General features: G+C 40.0%; 1 protein-coding gene across 2 annotated transcripts in view; it reads left to right on the top strand.

Moving 5' to 3' along the window:
- Positions 1–23,984, top strand: part of NRG3 (neuregulin 3) — an 898,610-nt gene that overhangs the window by 526,410 nt on the left and 348,216 nt on the right. The window lies entirely within an intron of this gene.

Consider the following 23,984-nt stretch of genomic DNA (forward strand, 5'->3'; position numbering starts at 1 on the left):
TTCAGGTTCTTCTTGAGTCTGCGGACTGGTAATGTGGAGTGGTCTATATCTAAGCTGTGGAGAGCAGCTCCTCTTACTATGTTGAAGCGTTGCGGTAACTAGCCTTTTCTAGTAAGTGTGGATGTAGGTCTTTTGTCCATCCATAATCCCCTCATACGTTTCATATATCCCCTCTCATTAGGTCTACTGTTGTAGTAGCATTCCATCAGTTCCAGGTTCTCTTGTCTCGTCCATGAATGGTTTGTTCCAGTAGCCCACTTATTTATATATATATATAAAGTCTTTTGTCTGGTGAAAAAAATTTACCTGGAACCTAACCCGCTCATTTACATTAATTCTTATGGGGAAATTGGATTAGCTTAAAGTCACATTTTTTCAGGAACATAACTACAATGTTAAGTGAGGAGTTACTGTATCACTCCCCCCTCATACGAAAAGTGAATCTACATTGAGTGTGATGACAATTATATCACTCACATCAGAGAACTGAAAATCTTACCATTATTGCATTACGTTTCTTCTCTTCTAAACTAAATGTATGCTGGTATATATTACCCCCACACATAATGTCATCAGTATTGCAATGGTGTCTTTTTTGGAAAAAAAAAATATTGAGGGTTCAGTTGTGCCCTGTAATGCACAAGGAGAATGATCAGAGCAAGCCTTCCCCTGCTATTGCACACAGCGTCTGTCTTTGCAATTCCCTGAGCAGAAGGTCTGCTCCAGGCTAGAGCTGCTCCTTGTGCTACCTTATACAGATCTTTCCCTGGGGTGGACTCTACATCAAGTCAATAGGTGGCACAGTGGCTGCACTCGCCTTCAGTCTAGCAGGCATGTGTCAGTTTAAGGCATGATGCCTTCAGGATTTCCTGCTGGGCTAATGCAGCTCCACTCCGCTACTAGTGTAGGGTCTCTTGTAACGCAAAGAAAAGAGTCCTATATATTTTTGTATGCTTTGTAATAGAAACATTCATAATATTTGTTTTTTTAAGTAGCTTTGCTACCATGATTATTTCTAGCATTATCTCTTTATAATCCCACAGTAATCTCATTTACAAACGCCAGTCCAGAGGGCTTCCTTTAGGAATGTGGTGTGGCTGAAGCAGTAAATCAAGGCTTTGACAACGTGATTCATGTACCAAAAGAAGGTGATTTGGAATTCTGGTCTGACAGGCTATCCAGAAATTGATGGATGTTTAAAGTCAATGAAGGTGGTAGGCAGTTCTTATATACAACTGCCTCTCAAAAACCTTGCACCAGCTGAGGCAGCAAAAGGATTCCTTTAGCAAGCAGAATTATTGAAATGCCTATATTGAGGTTTGAAGATACTGAGGGGTGCAATCAACATACTTCACTTTTGAGAAAAAATCTATTTAATGCAATCTATTTAATGCCTCTAATGTATCATTGTCATTGTAATGGGGTTTTCACCCACCTCTCATGAGCGCCCCCTCTGGTTGGGTATGTCTGTGTTCTTTAAACCAGTTCAGCCCAGGTATGGGGCCTTATATCTAGGGCTTCCTCCCTAGAGACATTATCCTCCTTCAGCCTTCCCCAGGCTCAGTCCCTGCTGGGTTCCTGCAGCCAGCCAGGAGCTCCTTCAGTGCTCCCCCCGGTCCCTGTTAGCAAACTGTCTTTCGCTTGATCCTAGCAGCCAACCAGGAGCCTCTCGCTCCCCTGGTCCCTGCCCCCATTTAGCTGTCCTTGTGCAGCAGTTCCCTCACCCAGACATGCAGTCCTTTCTTCTCCATCTCCAACTAACTGCTGCTCTGCTCTGCAGCTCTTTTTATATGGCCCTCTTGGGCCCTGATTGTCTGATTCCCCTGCAGCCACGCTAGCCTGCATGGAAGACCTCTCCACTGCTTCTTACCTGGGATGAATGGGGCAGGACCCTGAGGCCTCCAGCAGGGGGCCTTTAGGCCTGGTCCACCCCATCACAGTCATCCATTTCAAAAATGTAAAATGGCTCATGATTTACAACATTTCAGTAAATTAAACAGAAAGTATATGCCTACCATAGCAAAATTCTCCCACCATTCGTTCTCATACTGAAAACTGATACTGTAAGTCAGAAGAAAACCTTTTGTTCTTGGCTTTGACAGGCTCAATCTATTTTGCTTTATTCCTGTGAAAAAGAACTCTTGGCAGTCCAAGTAATTTTTAAAAAGGCCATCTATTTTTCTATGAAAACAAGTAAGATGAGAAGCATTAAAATTAGAAATAGCCTTTGCCAGGGGAACGAGCGCTGTTATGTGATGAAGCTGAGCAGGTTTGTTGAGAATGGTGCCCAGTTTTTCTGTTTAAAATCTAGCTGTATTCTTCTTTCTGGATCCTTGGATTTGTAAAATAAAAAAGTATCAGAGGGGTAGCCGTGTTAGTCTGGATCTGTAAAAGCAGCAAAGAGTCACTGATGAAAGCTCATGCACCAATACGTCTGTTAGTCTATAAGGTGGCACAGACCTCTTTGCTGCTTTTAAAATAAAAAAGTTGTTTGCTGACTGTACAACCTGTGCTTAGATATTGTCTAGCCAGTCTCAGATAAATAGAGTCATCTTCAATAGCAGCCACAACTGGTAGACTAAAAGGCCTTACATCAACTTACATGCAGGCATTGAGAATGAATAACACTAAAATCCAAGTGAATGAAATATGGTGAGAGCAATGCTTAGAGAAATTAAAGCTATTTTTTCCCCCTATTTTCCACCCAGTGAATCTTGCAGCTAACAAAACAATTATAATATGGAAATAAAAATGTTTGACCTTTCAGTCTGTGTGTCTAACAAAAAGAGAGCATAGACATCATAAAGACGCAAACTCCAAGATGACTATTCTATAATTCAAAAAGAAGTACATTCTTTATTGACTTTTTTACTGAGAAAATAGGTGATATGGAGAAACAGCCTCACTGGTTGAAGAGCATGATAATAAATAACCCTGAAAATATGAAGGTAGAAATTCAGACACTTGCGGGAAAATCTACTTAAAGAATTATGCAGTAAAGAAAAATCTACCTTCTGGAGTATCAGAGGAGAGAATGCATTAGGGCCTGATGAGCCCATAGAAACCTAGACACTGACCCCTGAACTATCCTGGTGAAATTCCTAAAATACTTTGTTAATTTATAAAAAATCAACCAAATATGTTAAATTATATTAGAACAAAACCAGCATTAATTTTATCAAGGCTTCAGGGGAGATCATTTGAACAGATGACAGAACTGTAGAGATATGAAACATAAACACTTCAATAAAACATAACATCAGTTGATCAAAGAGAATTAGGGGCTTCTGAATGTTTTGCTTTCCTTAAAAGATAAGGGACCAAATTTATTATTATTGTAACTCTGGTAGGTTGTCAAGTCCTGAGTTTGGTCCAAAAACTTATTATAGTCTCAAGGCATATGTCATTTTTGAGGTAGGAGTTTACATCTGCTTGCCATTGTTTTACAAGTCTGTTTCCCCACAACCATCTAACACTCCATTAGCAAATTTGAAAGTGCTTTCGGTGAGGGTTTGACAAAGTGGGAATTTTTTGTAATATTTTTATGATCCTTATATGTTCCATTCCATTCCACATGCATCCGACGAAGTGGGTATTCACCCACGAAAGCTCATGCTCCAAAACGTCTGTTAGTCTATAAGGTGCCACAAGACTCTTTGCTGCTTTTACAGATCCAGACTAACATGGCTACCCTTCTGATATATATTCCATTGTTACCCACTGAGGGAAAAGGGAATTGAGTTTTCTGTCAAGGCAGATTACTACATAGGTGGTGAGTGCTACCTCAATGTTTGGGTGGAAGAGTCATTAAGGAACTCGTTGAAACTGAACCAGATCAATAAGGGGGCCAGAGAGACAATGTAAGCTCCAGGAAATCATGGAATTTCCCCATCTCTCATCAGGGAAGCTGTGTGGAGACCTCTGCTTGAAAGCAAAGACTGTGAGGTTGAGGGATAAGTGCTGGATTTTGGACTCTGGAGGAAGCTGGCAGTGCTATCACCTGTGAATTGAACAAGGAGGTCAGATTGAAATAGAGAGCTAGAGCCTGAAAATGGAGTTTGGCTGGGCTCTGGGCTGACCAGAATGGACTATGCTTTATCTTTCATTTCTCTGTGCTAAGCTAAGGACTTCCAGTGCGGTGCTGCAGTTGACTAATAAGCCCTACTGCTTTGACAACGCTGCCTGAGTGTCACTGTAAATACTTGGTGAGGTGCATTAGTCCCTGAAGATTGTACAAGTCTCTACCAGGCGTCTATCTCAGTTGGCCTTGCTGAACAGAAGTTCATTCTCAGGACGCGGTGAGGCAGCGTGGCCTACCCCGAAGGAAGAGTGAGAGACACTGGGGAGTCAGCACATTGAAGGGACTCTTCCAAAGCCGGGGGCATAGCACCAATCCTGGAACTATTTGTGTCTCTTCACAGTTTTCAAGTAAATGATTTCCTATGCCTGAAATACCAATTTGAAAAATTACTTAACTATCCCCCTTTACCTCCTACCTCGTTTATTCATGCTCAGCCACTCTCTTGCCTGGTTGTGTCCCTTCAACATTCACATGTGCCACCTCCCTTTACTCTATTTGCCTTGACCATCTTTTCTCCATCCTGTCCTTAGCATCTAACACCAAGATTTTCATAAACAGGAATCTAAGTCCATATTTTCAGAAGTGCTGAGCACCAAGCATCTCCCACTGTTAGGGCCTCAATACTTCTAAGGCACATGCCCAAATATGGATTTAAAAACCTAATGTAAGTCTCCTGTTGCTGAATATCTTGGCCCAGCCTTCTGAAAGCTGTGGCCTATTCCTTGGTCCCCTCCCATCTGTCTTTTGAATCTTGTGCAATCCTAATTTTGTCTCTTCTGCTTCCAACTCCTCAGGAATCATCTCCAGGCCAAAGTGACTAGCTTTTATTTTTTTTAATTCTCAGCACTTTTTTTTTTTCTTTTCAATCTGTTGCTACTGACTCCTGGATTCCCTTTCCTCCTGTGGATTTTTTGAGACTTCTCTTTCCTGGCTCACCTTCCTAACTTTACGAAGCCCTTTTTTTTGTCCTCACTTTCTGTCAGCATCCCTTAGGGTTCTGTGCTTGGTCCTTTCCTCTCCTCCCTTTAGGTTGACTTCAGCTTCTGTGACATGTTCAGTTTCCATATCTACATTGATAACTGCCAAATTTAACTCTTCACTGCAGCAACTCAACATGGCAAAGTGTAGCCCTTGTCTAACCTTATAAACTGTCACTTCTTGTCCCATTTCCATCAGTTGATAATTCTTCCTGTTCCTGCCATTTGAAACCATGTTGGCATATCTGTCCCCTTTGCCTTCTGGCACTCTCCTTTGTATGAAGCATTTCACAAACTTTGTCTTACTGTCGTATTCATCTAGTTCAAGTTTCTCATTCCTGCCTTTGCTCCATTCTTGTAAATCTGTCTGATCCTACACGTGTATGAAACAATGCTGGTCAATTTGATCCAGTAAGATCTGGGAACACCTATTAAGAGTAATATACTATGATTTTATTTGACACTTACATTTTTGTGCAAGTAGCATCATCTGAGAAGGTATATGTGAGCAAAATTTAATTATTCCAGTGAACTAAGTCTGAATTTAGAATATACTCAAGGAAATGCAGCTAGTTCTGTAGATTTGAGTTTATTTTAAATGTGTTCACCCATAGCAGCCATCTCAGCCTGATGCAGAATAATGCTATAGAGCTACTTAGGTACACCATGCTGTAGGGTTTGGCAGGAGGGCACTCTATTGCCTATCTTTGCTAGTGAGCATGTGACAGTGCAGACTACACTACCTCTCCCCAGCCATCCTTACCATCATAGCTGTAGCTGACTGAGGCTGGTGCTTTTATCAGTGATGTTCAGAGGCTGATCTTGAGGCTCATTGTTGCTGACTCATTGATTTTGTCTCCCTGGCTTCAGGATCAGTATTTTGCATTTGTCGCCTCTCATGCTGACAAAATGGGTATTTTTAAAAATAGTTTTGAAACAGAGGCTATAGCAGAGTACACGATGCTTATATAATATTGTCATTTAAACAAACTTATATTCATGCTTTCTTCACTTTGGCATCTTAATTTGGCATCTGCCTTACTGCCTTGAAAAGGACAAATTAAGGGGCATGTCAGGGAATGTAGGAGATGTTATTGAAACCTATGAAACTATCTTCCCCCCTAAAGTGGATAAATATTTATGTTTGTCTGGTTCAAGGGACATCAGGTGTGAAATAAAGGACAGATGTTAAACATCTCTACTGGCTGAGTGCTATATGGGACATTAATTGAATTACTTGCTAACTTGGTAGTAAGTTCATGGCAGTATGATTTGTTTGGTGTATTGATTTCAATTTTTAGTGTTATGGTGGTGCTATGGGTCATGTGAAAGTTAGAAGGACTTATGAGACTATTAATGTTATATTTATATAGATACTTTAATCCCAAAAGATCTGAAAGTGCTTTGCTCTGTGTGTGTGTGTGTGTGTGACTTACTTTACCTGACACTGAAGTTCACACTCCTCCAGAATTCATCACTAAACAGGGTTTGACAACATAGCACGGAATTGTAGAATAAGAAGAGGAGAACATTATAGGGTAGAATGTAAGCAGACAGAATATAACTAGTGCCTGCCACACAGCTGGCATGATTTAAATGATTAGTTCTAACAATTTATCGCCTGTGGAATTTAAGTATACCATGATTCCTGTAAAAATTGTCATAGCTTCTTTATAGTCTTTGCTCAACCATTATCGTAGTTTCACAGATGTCAGGGCCAGAAGGAACATTAGGTCTTCTAGTATGATCTCCGGTAGAACACAGGCGATAGAATTTCTCCCACTTATCCCTGAATACAGCCAAATAAATTGTTTGACTAAAGCATACCTTCCAGAAAGGCATCCAAGCTTGAGCTGAAGATTTTGCGATCGACAGTCCACCATCTCCCTTGGTGGTTTGTCTCAAGGCTTTATCACTCTTATAGTAAAAAATGTGTGTCTTCTTTCTAATTTGAATTTATATGGCTCTAACTTCCAGCCATTAGTTCTTGTTTTGCCTTTCTCTGCTAGATTAAAGATCCCCTGCTTTCACAGGACAACATTCTGTCTTGTTCTCAGACAAAAAGGGGGAAACAGCCAAGGAAAAAAATACCAAAAGAGCCTGCAGGCCTGATCTCAATCAGCTCCCCAGTTCTAGAAGCAGACAAAGTGAAGTCTGCATGCCAATAATGTCATAGGAAACGGCAGGCATTTTTCTATAAGTGAGTCTGAGATTGTCAGTTTCCTGGTTACATATATAAGTGGCTCATTTTTAATGAGTTATTTGACCTATCTATAAAATCTCCCTTTTATGGAGATTGTTGAATATAGGTGTTTTCCAGCTGCAGATACCCCAATAGCCTAGAACCTCATAGGGACTGTTACCTATTCTGAGTAGTGCTTCCCCCTCAATTCATGTCACATTAGGTTGGTGCTCCAGATTCCTGCTATTATAAATAGTGGGGGGAAATAATGTTGTTCAGAACATACAGAAAAGCTCATTTCTCTAGTATCACATTCACTTTCCTTGTTAAGGCCCAACTCTACAAATCCATATGAATGTGGTTAACTTGTTAAATATGAGTAGTCCCATTGAAGTCAGCCTGGCTACTCATGTCCATAAAGTTAAGCATGTGTATAAATCTTTGTAGGATCAGAGCCTAATTGTGTTTATTTGTTGGTTTTGTTTTTAAAGAAGCTCCTTTGGGAGCCATCTTATTCCCATTTCAAGTTGTTTATTACAGAAATCTAATACTGAAACCAATAACTGGAGATGTGTTTTTTGATACCTGGGAAAGGACTTCAGTGTCCATGCTGCTGCCTCTCTCTGATCTCATTGTTCTAGTTGTTGAAATTGAATGCTGAACTGCAATCTGTGTTACCAAAGGCCATAAGAACATAACAATGGCCACACTGGGTCAGATCAATGCTCCATCTAGCCCAGTATCTTGTCTTCTGATAGTGGCCAATGCAAAGTGAATGAACAAAACAGGCTATTATCAAGTGATCCATCCCCTATCCTCCATTCCCAGCTTCTGGCAATCGGAGGCTAGAGACACCCAGAGCGTGGGTTGCATCCCTGATCATCTTGACTGTTTACCATTGATGGACCTATCCTCCATCAATTTATCTAATTCTTTTTTTAACTTTGTCATAGTTTTGGCCTTCACAACATCCCCTGCAATGACTTCCATAGATCGACTGTACACTGTGTGAAGAAGTGCTTCCTTTTGTTTTGAACCTGCTGCCTGTTAATTTCATTGAGTGACCCCTACTTATTGGGTTACGTGAGGGAGTAAATAACACTTCCTTATTTACTTTCTCCAACACAGTCATGATTTCATAGACCTATCTCATATCCCTCTCCCTTAGTCATCTCTTTTCCAAGATAAAAAGTTCTAGTCTTTTTAATCTTTCCTCATGTGGAAGCTGTCCCATACCCTTAATCATTTTTGTTGCCTTTTCTGTGCCTTTATTGTGGTGGATTTTCCATCACTGGCAATTTTTAAATCAAGATTGGATGTTTTTCTAAAAAATCTGCGCTAGGGGAAGTTCTGTGGTCTGCATTATACAGGACATCAGACTAGATAATCATAGTGGTCCCTTCTGGGCAGAATCTGTGAATCTATAATTGTTTCCAACTTGCATTTTCTAAAACTCTCAATGCATCAGGGAAGCCTTCTTAAGATGTTGGTGGGAAAGAAGGTAGGTACAACTAGATCCATACGTAGCTTCAAAGCATTTCAGCTTTTAACTACATATAAAGCCCAATTCAGTGACTGTTGAAGTCAAAGGGAATCTTTTGAGCTTTAAATCTTTAAATCAGCTTTGGATCGAGCTCTAAAAGCCACATAAGTGAACAAGTTTGCAGTTGCTCTTAAACAGCTCAATATTTATTATTTTCCCTAGTCTAAATTCATTATCATAACCCTATAGACTTCAGTGAAGTAATACAAGAGGTGATTTTAGACCCATGTATCACTGTTGTTCATTTAAATCCCTTTTATATGAGAAACAAATAATGATGAGATCAGTCAAACAAACAACAATTCTGAGTCCAAACCCCAAGTATTACACTTGAGTTACTTGGATTTTTTTCTTAGAAACAACTCAGTTTACAATAGTGATGTTGTTCCCCAGCTTGTAAACTTGGAGAGCTGTAGAAAAGAGAGAGAGAGAGAGCGCGCACTAACTCACATGGCTCTTTGTTCAGACTGTTTTATTTAACATTCTCTAAATGCACAGGTACAAAATGGTGAATGGGCTGTTCCATCCCTGAACTCAAAACAAGATGTTTAAACAGCAACCTAAATGTCTAAAATGATCAAATCCAATTAGGCAGCACTACCTGCTAGTGGTGAGTTTGGCACATAGGCAGTAATGTTAATGATAGTGCAAACATGCAATATCATGCAGCATTGGAAAGTTTCTCACTGTGCCCTTAACAGATTGCTTCATTGGCTTTACCATAAGAAGATTGTTGTTGTTATGATGATTAATAATAATAAATAATTAAAAACGTGTTAAAGGACTGGGAATGAGTGGTGGTTTCCATAAAGGGTTTTTTGTACATTTTCATGGGTCCTCTGACTATTTAACATTTGACCTTTTATGGTGTTTTGTTGTGTATATTGATACTGAGGTTCTCACTGATCTCATTTGCACTGTTGCAAATCAGGAATTACTTCAGTGAAGTCAATAGAGTTGCACAAGTATAAAACTGCAGTGAGATTAGAATCAGATTGTGAACCTTTACTTCAATGTCTCCTATTCGGTATTTATCCAGTCACTGTTGTCAGTTCAAGAATTGCATGTTATTTTATTCCTCCTTTCACTTTTTTTGCACTCTCCCCCGTTTCTGTTCATTGAGACGAGAACCTGTTTTCCTTCTGAAAGCTGAAATAAACCAATAATGATGACTGATTTTTCTCATCCCCACCCTCTCTTGCTTACCCCATTTCCCCCAGTTTTCAGCCCAGCAGCTAGGGAAATGAAATGAAACTCAGCCTCTCCTGTGTATTACAGGTTATATGCACTAATTCGTGCTGACAGACAATTGACAAGAGTACTTTGGTTAAAACAGAATCAAAATTTCAAAGCTCCTTCTTGGAATAGTAGTCCAGGCATATCATTAAATCAAAGTTGTTTGTGGGAAGGTATGGGAATGGTGGGAGGGAATAGTTGAGAAGAACAGATATGTAAAGGTTACAGGGAGATAAGTTCAGTAAAAGATTAGAAATACATTATTTTTGTAGTGTCTTCCTCTGGAAGAAAACAAAGAAATTCAACAGAGAGTTCAAACAAGCTACCAGGTCAGAAACTGTAGAAATAAACAGACTACTTATTTGAGAAGGTAGCTTTCCCAGTAAAATGTCCACTCATATAGTATGTCAGCATTACTGTCAGTGAGTTTTAAACCAGGTCTATTTAGAGAATAAATAAATATTCCACGAGTTAATGATGCCTCTCTTCTTCTAGGCATTGCATAGTGGAATGCACAAAGCAGTATTCCTGGGATCACTTGGAATCATAAACTGCAGCTAATAATTTATGATTCATTTCTTTTAACTAAAGCAATGTGATAAAACTGCAGTGCTGGCTGCATTATTATGCAGAGGAAGCCTCAGGAGTACTGGAATCCTTGCTAAAGGGAGAGAAGAATGGAAGTGTATCAATATGAAATAGGGTTTGCCATAGATTTTCATCATAGAGGAGGAGAAAGACAGTGAATGGGTTATTACACGTATTACTAAAAATGAAAGTAGACCCTTAAAGGAAGAGAAATGAAATGGAAGGAGAGAAAATTATGAATGATGATTGAAAGATAGATTGTACCTATAAGGACACTCCTGCAAAAGGAATATGTATAAACTGCACCACCCTGTAAGGCATTGTATCTCAGGCACATTGCTCTCTTCCCTGCTTATCTCTTTCTTCTGGTGGTAGTAATTTGCTGGTGGTGCATCCTTTGCATCATTTCCAAATTGTATTGGCTCTGCTCCTGCCCACCTGTTCCAGAAATGAATAGCCATCATGCAGTGCCCACTTACTACTGCATGCCCAGGCCTCAGGTACAAGAGTGCATTGTTTGGGTCATGATCCAGCTCTAAAAGAACAATTCCACAGAAATGTTGACCCTATTCCTACCTGAACAGATGTCCTCCTGGTCCCACCTATGGCCCTCCCCATTCCAACAATTCTGGACCTTTTCAGTCCAATAAGTGTCTGGGGAATGATGTGGGGGAAGGAAATGAGGGGGTGGATGACAGTGCTACAGAGGTAGCTGACCCCTACATACCACACAGATATGTGCAACTCTACGCAGAGATCCAAGGGGCACAATCTGTCCCTCAGCTATTACTATGCCTGACAGTATCGTGATGAGATCTTAACACATACATAATGGTATTTAGTATTTCAGCTGTTCAGTAGCTTTGACACACATGCACTCACAGTGCAATATAATATTGCTCCCACTGAAGACAATGGCAAAGGCCCATTGGTTTGAAGAGAGCAGGATCAGTCTCAAAACTACTGAGTAGCTGCAATAATAAAGACGTTAACATTCTGAGATATGTATGTGTGTGTATGTATATATATATATTGTAAAATGATATCTGTTTTATCATTGTAGTTTGGTAGAATATTGTCTTAACTTTATAAATATAAAGAAACATACTTAGCTGGTGTTTACACCAGAGGGATAGCTAGTTATCTGAGGTGTCTGAGTAGTACAAAGTCAATGTTTGCAAACATATGTTCTAATTCTGAATAGTTATTTCATTCAACCATGTTAATGGCCCTTATTATTTGCTATCACAAGCATTCACATTTTTTTTTCACGTCATAAATGTTTGGAGAATGGCTCTGCACTGAAAATTTGTGTTCATTTGCATGTGAGCGTCTTTTTGTGTATGAGCACAAAAATTTACTGGCATTGTTCATTATTCACTATTTCTTGTTTGACTGGTTCATCATTTGTTCTCTTCTTCAGATCATTTTACTTTCAGTCAGGAAGTAGATATGACATATGACTTAGGTAACTAATTACACACCACAAATAATAGTTAAAATAAACAGCTTGCTAGCATCCTGTAGGCTAAAATTATTTCACTTAAGTTACTGGGTAGATGCTTGTGATTAACAAATACATTTGTAGTTTCTGGGGTTGATTCATAAACAGTTTGCTAATAGGAAAAGAGGCTACATTTGTGGGATAATTTATTCCCGATAAATCATTTGACACACTCTAGGAATCATGTAGTGGCTTGGCAACATAAAATCTCACAAATATCAAAATCCAGCAGATATCAAGGAATGGTCTACATGCAGTGCCTGTAAAAGTAATTTGTGCTGTTCATTCTAGTAGCCTAATGGAATAAAACCTCCATTTATGAAAACGAGGCTTATTGAGCATTTCACACTCAATAAACATCATTAAGAATGTTCATCTAAAGTAGAAGTGTGAAACAGCTAATCAATTACTAATCAGAGTAAGTAATTTAAGAAACTCTTTTTGTCACAGCTTTCTTGTTTAATAAAAGAGAGTAAAATGTATCACGGTTACACTGAACTATACAAAATAATCTGAATGGCTGATCGGTGGACTAGTGAATCCTCCAGTATATGTACTGTGGCTGTCATGTAGACTTCTGCCATTTCTCAGTTCATTTGGCATTAAAGAACACTGCCACTGCTTATCTGACATGAACATAACAGTGATGTTGATAATGTATTATATTCTGTCATCCTTTATATCACTGTGTCATAGTTTAATACCGTATAGCTTTGATTAATGTGTAAAGTGATTTGAACATGGCAAGTGCAATATAAGTGCTTAGCATTATTATTAATTATTAAGTAATGCTGTCTCTAAGGTGCATATCTTGCAAATATCTTAAGCCATCTAGCTATACAACAAAACAAAAAATGCTTGTCTCTATAAAGAATATTTAGGACTGGAGATTCTTGTTGCCACCTTATTTCCTTGGCTTGGGGCAACAATACTGAATAATGCTCTTACTAAGCAGGAGAATGAGGGAGGAAAAAAAATATTGGGTGGGAGGTGATAATCATCAAAAAGAAAAAGATCAATTCAAATCATGATCCAAGCAAATGCAATATTGTGACCTCACCAAAACTGAGATTTAGTCTTCTAAAAGCTGGTTTCTCAGGGAGAATTGCTCTTTGTGCTGTAGCTTTTTTGTTTTTCTTTTCTATTTTCTGATTTGGAAGGAATATGAGTACATTTGTTGTCTTTAACCATTCTGTGTTTTTGAAGAAGGGGTGTGCGTGTGTGTGCGTGTAAGTAAAAGTGGATTGTAAATGTGAGCCTGCAAACAAATAATGGAAATAAACATTAAGGATATGCAGGTAATTATGGAGAGTATAGAAGAGATGCCATTCTGTTAGCACAAACAGTTCCTGAGGCTATTTTTAATTTAACTGCTGTTAAGCATTCCAGAAGAACTCACCTGCTATTCTGCTGCATGTACCAGGGATTTCATCAATTTCAATGGAACGTTAATAGAATGATGGCAGCAGAACAGATGACAGGAAGAGCCACTGGCCGAGGGTTATGAATGGAAGAGGCAGATCAGCAGCTAGATTCATATGCTTCAGTTAGGCAGTAGTAGAAATAAAGCACGTCTTCTTGCTGAATTATTGAGAGCTGGTTGGGCAGCAGCTAATTCTCCAGTCTTCTCAACAGCAAGCAGTCGGTTGTTGTAGTCCAACTGTATCAACTAAATTATTCCCCCACACACACTTGTTTGAGACTGCACACATTAGAAAAAACTACAAATCATATCATTATGGTAACATTTTTGGCAGGTTCTAAGAGGCCTCTTCTAGATTGTGTGAGCTTCAGTAAGAGTCAGCCCCTGCATTCTCTTGATTTCCAAAAAACTCATTAAAAAGTCAGAAAATTAATGCTCTTATATAGCGCTTTTCATGAGTACGTCTCCAAGTGCTTTACAATTATCCCCATCAAAATAGTGAATAGACTAACAATCATTCTTATGCAGGCATAGACATTCTTGATAAGAATAGACTATTGTTCGTTCATCAGAATTTAATTTGAAGAGAGAAAATTTTTTTCTTTTAAAACGGTAAATGTTAACATGTTCATGAATAGCATCAATGAAATACACACAAAAGCATGCAGGGGAATATGAAAAATGTGCATAGCTATATTTCATCACTTTTCACTTACAGGAATCAAAAAGAGGAAACCCCTATTGCTATTGCTGCCTTCACTTTCACCTTTTATGTCTGTCATGTTTCAGCATCCTCATTTTCCAACATCTTTTAAAGAAAGTTTTCAGAGTGGTCACAGAGGAAGGAGTGCCCATAAGTGGTGGTCCCACTTATGTGGTGATGAATTGGTGTTTGGGTTTGATGGTATTAGGTGTTACCAGAAACATTTTTGGCTTTGTTTTATTACTGTTTTATAAAATATTAAAGTTGCTTCAGTATTGTATAAAGGGGCCTTTAAGTGACCAGCTTTTACATAACAGCCACCACAATAACAGTTTTGAACATTTTACTATGTGTACAACAAGAAAATGGTAAAATGGAAAAAAAAAATTTAGAATTCAAAAATCAAGTGGCTGTTCTGGTGAAGTTCCCTTTCTCTCTTTTACGTGCAGTAAAATCCATGGAAACATGGGAGTAGGAGAGATTTAAAAGTCTCTTGCTGGTACTAAAAGCCTTTCTTGGAGGAAAAATGCTGAGTTCTATAGCACCTGATGGACAAGTCTGCCTGGTACCTGAGACAGATACTGTTTTGTGAAATCCTCCAAGTCTGGGCTGGTTCTACAGTTATCGCCGCCCTAAGCAGCGCACCGAATTGCTGCCGCACCTGGGGAGGGCCGGGGGGGGGGAGTCCCTGTGCCCTTAAGGCAACAGGCGCGTTTCCGCCGCTGCAGCAATTCGGCGGCAGCTTCTATATTTAGTTGAAGCTGTCGTGGAGAGCTAAACATAGAAGCTGCTGCTGAACTGCCGCCGCCGCGGAAACGCGCGTGCCACCTTAAGGGCACGCAGACTGCCACCCCTCCAGCCCACGACGGCAATTCGGAACGCTGCTTGGGGGCAAAACAGCAGGGACTGCCGCCCTTTGCAGATTGTTGCCCCAAGCACCAGCTAGGAATGCTGGTGCCTGGAGCCAGCCCTGCTCCAAGTCATAAGCTGCATTTTGCTTCTGCCATTTAATACCTGTTTCTAAAAATGTGATCACCTAAATACATTGATGCAGTATCTTGTATCCATTCCTGGTCTCTAGCAGTGTATATTTTTAAAAGCTGAATGAAAAAAGAAATAGCATTTGAATTTCAAAATTGAGTTTCTATGAATTTAGTGTGATGCACAACTCTGTGCCTGAGAATTCAACCAAAGGAATACATTGCTATATGTTGCAGTTTATTTCTGGGTGCTAGGATATAGCTATGCACACGATCCAGATGAATGGATTTATCTTCCCAGCTCCACAAAAGTGAAATTTCGTGAACAGTGCTTTGTTCTATATTGCTTTTACCATTATAGCTTTTCCATAACATTCTTCATTAAAAGAGCTGTAAATTGGACATTTCATCAGCTTTTATCTTTTATGCATTTTTATTTTTTTACAAATGTACAGCCTTCACAGTTAATTCCAAAGCAGTACATCTGTTAGCTCCTGTTCCTTCTGTCCCCCCTTCCCCCCATTCTAATTAGCTGGACTGTCATTCGGAATGTGATGTAACCATAAAACAGGGGTGGGCAAACTATGGCCTGCGGGCCACATCCGACCTGTCAGACCATTTAATCTGGCCCTCAGCTCCCACCAGCCGGGGAGCAGGGTTGGTGGCCCTCCGCAAGGCTCCCAGGAAGCAGCCAGCATAACCCCCTTCCGGCTCCTACGTACTATACAGAGGCATGGTCAGTGCTGCTTCATCCACAGGTGCCACCCCTGCAGCTCCCATTAGCCGCGGTTCCTGGACGGGGGGATATGCTTCCGGGAGCTGCTTGCGGTAAGCACAATCTAGAGCCTGCACCCCTGAGCCCTACCCCAACACCATGCCCCAACAGCCTGCCCCATCCCTGATCCCACTCCCACTTCCTGAACCCATTGGTCCCAATCTGGAGCTCCTTCTGTACCCCAAACCCCACATCCCCAGCCAGAGTCACACCCCTCCCCTGTACCCCAGCCCCGTGCTGGAGCCCTGATTCCTGCTCCTAGCCTGGAGCCCCTTCCAGCACACGAAACCCCTCATCCCCATGCCCACCCCAGAGCCCTCATCCACCCCCCCTGCACCGCAACCTGGAGCCCCCTTCCTCACCCTGAACTCCTCATTTCTGGGCCCACCTCAAAGCTTCCACCGCCAGCCAAAGCCCGCACACCTACCCCCAAGTTTGCCCACCCCGCTATAGAACGTACTTGGTAGAAATGGAATTCCCAGAATAAGTTGGTTATATGCTGTGTGTATGTACAAGATGATTATGTGAGTGGAGGGAGGGGGGAAGAGGAGTGTTGCTGAGACAAATTACTGAGTCATGTGATGAATGTCATGTATTGTGCAGTTTTGACAACTTCACCTGATCTCTGCCCACCAAGCCATCTCCTTCAGGGCTTATGTTAGTAAAACCTCTGCACAACTTCCTATTCTCAAAATAGTTTAGAAAGTTTTAGTACAATTTTATTTGTATTTTTTGTACTATTATTCTATTCCTTCCTCTTGTAAAACCAGGCCCCATTAGAATCCAGTCATATAGGCCTCAGAGGGAATAGAGAAAATATAGAGGTTTCTAAAATACTGGTTCTAAAAATTGCTTGAAATCACCTTTTCATACATATTAATAAGTCAATGTTAAGGTTAGAAACGAGAGCCTTGTCCCAGCGGAAAAAGCAATATTGCTGATTTTCTAGTGGTATAAAGATATCAGACCTTAAAAATGACTTGTTCCTGCCAACTTCCTCCTGCAGATTTTTTTTTTCTTTTCTTTTTTTCATCCAGAAAAACTGTACTGATTCTGCTACCAAAACAGTCTCCATAGCTAAAGAACATACAGGATTTGTTTCAACCACTTTTTGAGAGCTTGAAATACAATGTGCTATAGAGGTGGCAATGTATTATTTATTCCTGTTTTGGACAAATTATACCATCAGTTGCACCTATGAAAACCCTTTGTGGTAAATAAAATTCTGTTCTCATTTAAGCAGATGCATTGATGTCAGTGGAGTGCACCTGTTTATACTAAATATGAATTTGAACAAGGGACTTCAGTGGGCTAAGAGCTACCTTCATTTAGCCCATTGAGTCCTCGGAGCTGCATGTAAAATATTCTGTATGAATATATACACTTTTTAAAAAAACAGTATTCATTAGTGATGGGCGAACATGAAATATTCAGCAGTTTGATTATTTATCCAAAGACCTTATTAGACTGTCTTTGGCCTAGCAATCTCCTGAGAACAGTTTATTTCTTGAAAATCCATTCCTGCGCAGTCTCTAATGCATAGTGTGTATATGCTCATTTCACTCTTCACAAGAATAATAAATCTATATGAGGGGAGAATATGTTATACATTTTCCTCCATCTGCTGTGAAAAACATTGTCACGGACCATGAAATCTGGTCTCCCCTGTGAAATCTGGTCTTTCACAGGGGAGACCAGCATTTCTCAAAATGGGGATCCCGACCCAAAAGGAGGTTGTGGGGGGGCTCAAGGTTATTGTGGCGGGGGAGCATAGTATTGCCACCCTTACTTCTGCACTGCCTTCAGAGCGGGGCAGCTGGAGGGTGGTGGCTGATGGAGGACGGCCCACCTCTGAAGACAGCAGGACAGAAGTAAGGATAGCAAATATCATGCCATGCCATCTTTACTTCTGTGCTGCTGTTGGTAGCAGTGCTGCCTTCTGAGCTGGACTCCTGGCCAGCAACTGCTGCTTTCTGGCAGCCCAGCTCGGAAGGCAGCGTCACCACCAGCAGCAGTACAGAAGTAAAGGTGGCAATACCTCAACACCCCTACAATAACCTTGAGACCCCTCCACTGCCCACTATTGGGTCAGGACCCCTACAGTTACAACACCCTGAAATTCCATGTTTAAATATCTGAAATCATGAAACATACAATTTTTAAAATCCTATGACCATGAAATTGACCAAAATGCAACATGAATTTGGTAGGGCCCTAATTATACTACTGTACAAACATTCATTAAGCCTCAAAATGCTCCTGTGGGGTAAATAAGTGTGGACATAAATATTTTACAAATGGGCGGAGTGAGCTCTGGAGAGGTTAAGTGACTGGATTGAAGACATATAGCAGGTCAGTGGAAGAGCTGGGAGTAGATGGCCTGGGCATGACCCCAACCCACAACTCTGTCTAGATGCCCTTTCTCTAGTGACAGTCAGCCTCCAGACACACAAAATATCACCCCAGGTCAATTTTACAATCCTCTGTTTCAATATCAGTTTTACTTTCATCCCAACATTGCATAATATTGTCTTTTTGCCAATGATCTTCAGCATTTGTTTGAAGAAAATGTCTTGGTGTTTACTCAGATTTCCTCTGTCTGTGTATGCTCTTTCCATTTCCAACCTGAGAAAATGGTTTGACTTCATTTAGGTGTCAGACACAGCGATAATCTCTCCATTCCCTTTTTCTTTATGTACTTACCATGTTTCCCCATAATCCTTGGACTGTTATTGAGAAATTACTTTTGAATCCCAATTTGGTGTTCATTATTCTGGGCTAGTGCATACTAGAATCATTTAGAGGGTGCCAGTTTTCAAGGGCTTTTCAATACTGCAGGACTGAAATTGGTTTTAGCTTTCATGATCCTAGGGAGGCTATGCTAAAGACTGATGCTTGCAAAAACATATTCAGAATCTGCAACCAGAACAGTCCTCCAGTGGCAATAGATTTTTGTGCACCGAATTTTCTGAATTGGTTTTACCCATGTTGTCTGGTCTGGGTTCAAGTGTGTTCTGGTTCTTAAGCCATGTGTTCCTTAGAGCAGTTTGTTTTAGCATGATCTGGATTTTTGCACACTATTTTCTTCCAGGCTATGAAGCAAAACTTGATTTATGAAAACTAATGATTCACCCAAACAGATTTCTTGTGTCCTAATATCTAAGCATTTATTTTAAAATATTAAACTCTTCTCTGAGAAAAACAAAATATCTGAAGGGGCGATTTATTCTTTCCTCATTTCATTAGCTCCAGTTTGTTTTTCTTAGCTTTTCCCCTCCTCCCTTTTAAACATATATTTCCATTAATATTATAGATCCTTAGAGAAATATATGAAAGAAGAAAATCCAAAAGGTAATTTTAAAAAAAAGAATCTCAAGATCAGAGCAGTAAAACATACTGGAAGAGCCTGCTTAAAAGTCACAGGTATAAGGGAATGAAAGTGAAGGAAGACCATTTCTGTATGAATTATTCAACAAAATATGACAGCCAGCTTCATTCTTGAGTCATTTTTAATTTTATCTGCATGATTTTTTATTATCTGGCATTAGAAAGGATGGAAAGGTTTCCAATGAGTCTGCTGAGAAAGTAGGTAAAAATGATCTGATCAAATGAGCAGATGTCATCTTGTGCATTAGGGAATAGAACAAGTACATATGTGTGGAAGGGAAACAGAAAAGATGAACATACCTGGTAACGGAATCATATGTCATATTTCCACTAGTGAGAAAACAACCCTTTTAACTCACATCTACGAGTGTATTGTAGTAATAACACCCATTGCTGTGCAACCATTAAAAACATGTATTACATTTAAAATGTTGCTTTATTTCTTCTGTTTCAAGTGCTATTAAAGTTCACATCTGGCTCACAGATGACAAGGTCATTGTGATTGAAAGCAGAAGGATCCTTGCTATTGTGCTGCATGAGTTATTTAATTTTAATTTTTAATCAACTTTTAGTGCTGGTTTGACACCCTTGGAGGTTTCACTCATCCATTTACATAGAGAATAAATCATTTCCTGCATGCTGCTGCAGCATTGTGTCTCAATCTTTCTGAAGTGACCACTTTATGTCAGGACATGGTCGTTCATTGTCTATGCTCATTCACTTCTTGGAACCTGTGCTGAAATTTCCAGCAAAGCCATCAAGTGTAGTTTGAGTGGTGAGCAAAAGTTTAGATGCTCATCCAAAGTAATCAGATGTAGAGGATCTTAGTTAAAGAACTCCCCTCTTAATCTTTCAATTTGCATCAGGATCCTGTTCCTTTTTCTTCCTTTGTTTTCTTGAAGGGGAAGTTTGACGGAACATTTAATGTGAATATGGCCATGGGAGACAAGTGTGAGGACATGCCTTTCAAATCCTATTTTAGTTTTCATTCTCAATATTACCAAACTCAAGTATTCAAAAATAATGAGATTTGCTTAAAAATCATGAATTTTTAATTGACACCCCCCTTCTGGTCTTCAAACAACATCCCAACCTCTCCAATCTCATCGTCACACGCAAGCTCTCCACAGACCAGGACACACCAACCCAAAGTGGTGCCAGACCCTGGCAGAAAAACAGATGCAAAACCTGCAAACATGTCTCCATTTTACAATGACCAATACACCCCACAACACATCTTTCTAAGATTTATAGGTCCTTCACATGCCTATCACTACATGTGGTATACCTCATCCAGTGCATCATATGCCCCAATAAAAGCTATACGCGTGAAATCAGTGCACTCTCAGATGGGCTGACACAGAAAAATGATAAAAGACAGAAACACCATATCACCTGTGGGCGAACATTTTTCACAAAGTGATCAACCCATATCTGATCTCTCAATACTTGTCCTCAAGGGAAACCTGCACAACACCTTCTAAAGGGGAGCCTGGGAACTTAAATTAATAACTCTGCTAGATGTCAAAAGTCAGGGATTTTCAGGTTTTATGGCTCATTATGACAAGTTTTAATGCACTTCACTGCTTACTACCCACTTGAAACTTTTTACACGTAACAATTTATTCCCCAGTTGCCCACTTCATTTCAGGTGATCACCTTTGACATGTTACCCTTTTTCCTTAACTGTCTGTTTCAACTTGTATTTGGCGCAGATACTCTCCTTTCTTCCCCAGACCTGAAGAAGAGGTCTCTGTAGCTCAAAAGCTTGTACCTTCCACCAACAGAAATTGATTCTATAAAAGATATTACCTCACCTATCTTGTGTCTCTCACATCCTGGGACCAACCTGGCTACAACAGTTCAGCAAGCAAGAAATTTTTAAAAAGTTGGTTCTTATTATATGGTTTTGGGTGTTAGACCATTTAGGGTTGCACTTTCAAGCTTTTCTTTGCAACCACATGAGCTAGAAACTTACTTTTTTTAAAACAGTCAAGATTTTTAGGTAATAACCTGATCCAAGGTGCTGAGGTTTTAAGAAAAAAAAAAGAATTGGGATAAAATCATAACTAGAAACACTGATAAAACACTGCACTGATTTATACTTAGATGTTATATAACATTTCTTATCTACATACCTCACAGCACTGTTCAAAAGTTTATGGATCCAGAAATTGAACCATACAGAGGCAAAATAATTTGGCCAAAGACACAGTAAAGAAACAGTCTTAGAACCTAGGATCTTGTTAGTTCTCTCTGATGTAGTGAATTGAATGCAAATTAAGCATTTGTCTGGCTATCTTTAAATGGGGGGGAGGGGACATTCAGAGTTAAGTTATGGAGCTGGTCCAGAGAAGTGAGATGAGTTTGCTACCCTACCACTATTTCTAAATTCTTTCTGAGTGCAGAGAACATATGATGGTGGCCATATCCACAATCAACCCAGACATATGCCACTCACCTCCCCAATCTCATTGAGTTCAGGAAGACACTTTCAAATAACACATTGGCCATGATTTTCAGAAGTGATAGTGATTTTATTTTTGGCTATCCAACTTTGAAAAAGGCCTGATATCCAGAGCATGGGTTCTCAGCAATTTCTGAAAATCAGTTCTCTTTAACGTGGCTCTAATTTGTCCATAAGAATGTGGGCACCCAAAATCACTAGTTATTTGAAAATCTTTGTTTTCTTTATTTCCAAAATTGTTTTTATGGCTCATTGTTTACCTCCTTCCCCCTCTTTCTGCATTTTGGGACACCATATCAATAAAATTGTTGTTTACTAATGTGGTGAGTTAAACTTAAAACTTTTTTAGAAGTATTTTTTTAGATGAGCTAGTACTGTGGGTAGTTCTGCCTAGACACCATATGTAGAATGATAGGTACAGTTGGAAAAAAGAGTATTTTGCACCATATGAGCATTGGGGATAGACACTTCTAATATTTCCATTGTTAAGAGTCCCTGATCTTGCAAAGACTTAAGTACATGCTTATCTTTGGGACCACTCATGGTGCATCTTCACTTCAATAAGTCTACTCACAGTGTCAGGTTGACTATGTGTGTAAATCTTTGTGAAATCAGGGACATATTCAGGACAAGAACAGCCATTTAAACATGTTAATCAAAAACAGAAACTAACACTTGTTTTTATAAATGTTGCATAATGTTCTTATGAATTATAAAGGTGTGAAGGTTACTAAATCAGTCAGAATTAAGAGGTACAGTTGAATTCGTGAGAGAGAAAAACATTTTAACTCAAGTTTTAGTGAGCACTAAAGGAATTTCTGTGGGGAGAGACTTTGTTTAATCACAAAAAGCTTTTATTATTTTTTATTTTGAAGAAAAAGTTATCTCGAGCCAAATGATATTTCTATATGTAGCTGGTCATCTTTTGCATGCACATCTTGAATTTCCAAAGTAATAATTGAAAGCTTCCCAAAAGCTGTTTACAATTGAAAACATCATTTAGTTCTTTCCAAAGAACCTGAGTCCTGCAAACAAAATCATGAAGGCGCAAGAAAAAGTTGACTAAAGAACATGATGAAGTACAAATGGTTTGTGGTTTTCCAAGTAAAGGATACATAGATCAACAGTAAACAGCAGCCAGCACAGGGTTGTCAGTGGGAATCAATTTCACATTATTGCATTCAGTTTATTTTGATATCCACAGTGAGTTATTAGCTGACTGTTCTTGTTGTACATGGTTTGTATCAGGGCCGCCCAGAGGGAGGGGGCAAGAGAAGCAATTTGCCCTGGGCCCCGCAGGAGCCCCCACGAGAGTTTTTCGGGGCCCCTGGAGCGGGGTCCTTCACTCGCTCTGGGAGCCCCAGAAAAATCTCACGGGGCCCGGGCCCCCGGAGCTTCTTCCACTCCTGGTCTTTGCCGGCAGGGGGTCCTTCCGCTCCAGGGCGGAAGGACTCCCCACCGGTGAATTTCTGCCAAAGTGGGGGCCCCCTGCCACCGAAGACCCCAGAATCCTCTGGGCAGCCCTGGTTTGTATTTTCATATCTGGCTTTAGAGATCTATAAAACCTGTCAGAATAGGAATCCCTGGTCTAAAGTTAGTGGGCATTTCAAGTGTCTAGCATTTCACTGTCCATCTTGCTTTCTGAAAGACTGGAGGAGGGGCATGTTGCCCTCCAGATGATCAGACATTCTTCTCCCCTACTGGGTGCTCTTGGTGTAAGTGTAGTTCTACTCCTGTTTATGTGCTCATTAGCCACTGTCACAAAGAATGGATTTCCCCAGCCTCTGCCCACACTACTCATATCTCATCCTCTCTTCCTCTTTCCTCTACCCTTCAGTAGAGCCAGGACGAAGAGAAATTACTTGAGTTTATAAAGCACTAGGATTATCCGTAAACCAGTCCTGCTCACTGAGGCCCTTATCGAAAGCCCTCTGAATTTAATGGAAAGACTGTGACTTTGATGAGCTCTGGACTGGGTCCTGATAGGGACACATTCTGGAGAAAGGAAACTCATTAATGTATGAATTGCTGGGGTTGCCTGGAAACTTTACTGCTTGGCTCAGAGATTGGCAGTAGGGGGTTTCAATGCACATCCCAGTGATAAAGATATGGGGAAGAGTAAGAAGAAATGGAGGGTA

Source organism: Chelonoidis abingdonii, chromosome 15 (genome assembly GCF_003597395.2).
Source record: "Chelonoidis abingdonii isolate Lonesome George chromosome 15, CheloAbing_2.0, whole genome shotgun sequence".
Classification (NCBI taxonomy): domain Eukaryota; kingdom Metazoa; phylum Chordata; order Testudines; family Testudinidae; genus Chelonoidis; species Chelonoidis abingdonii.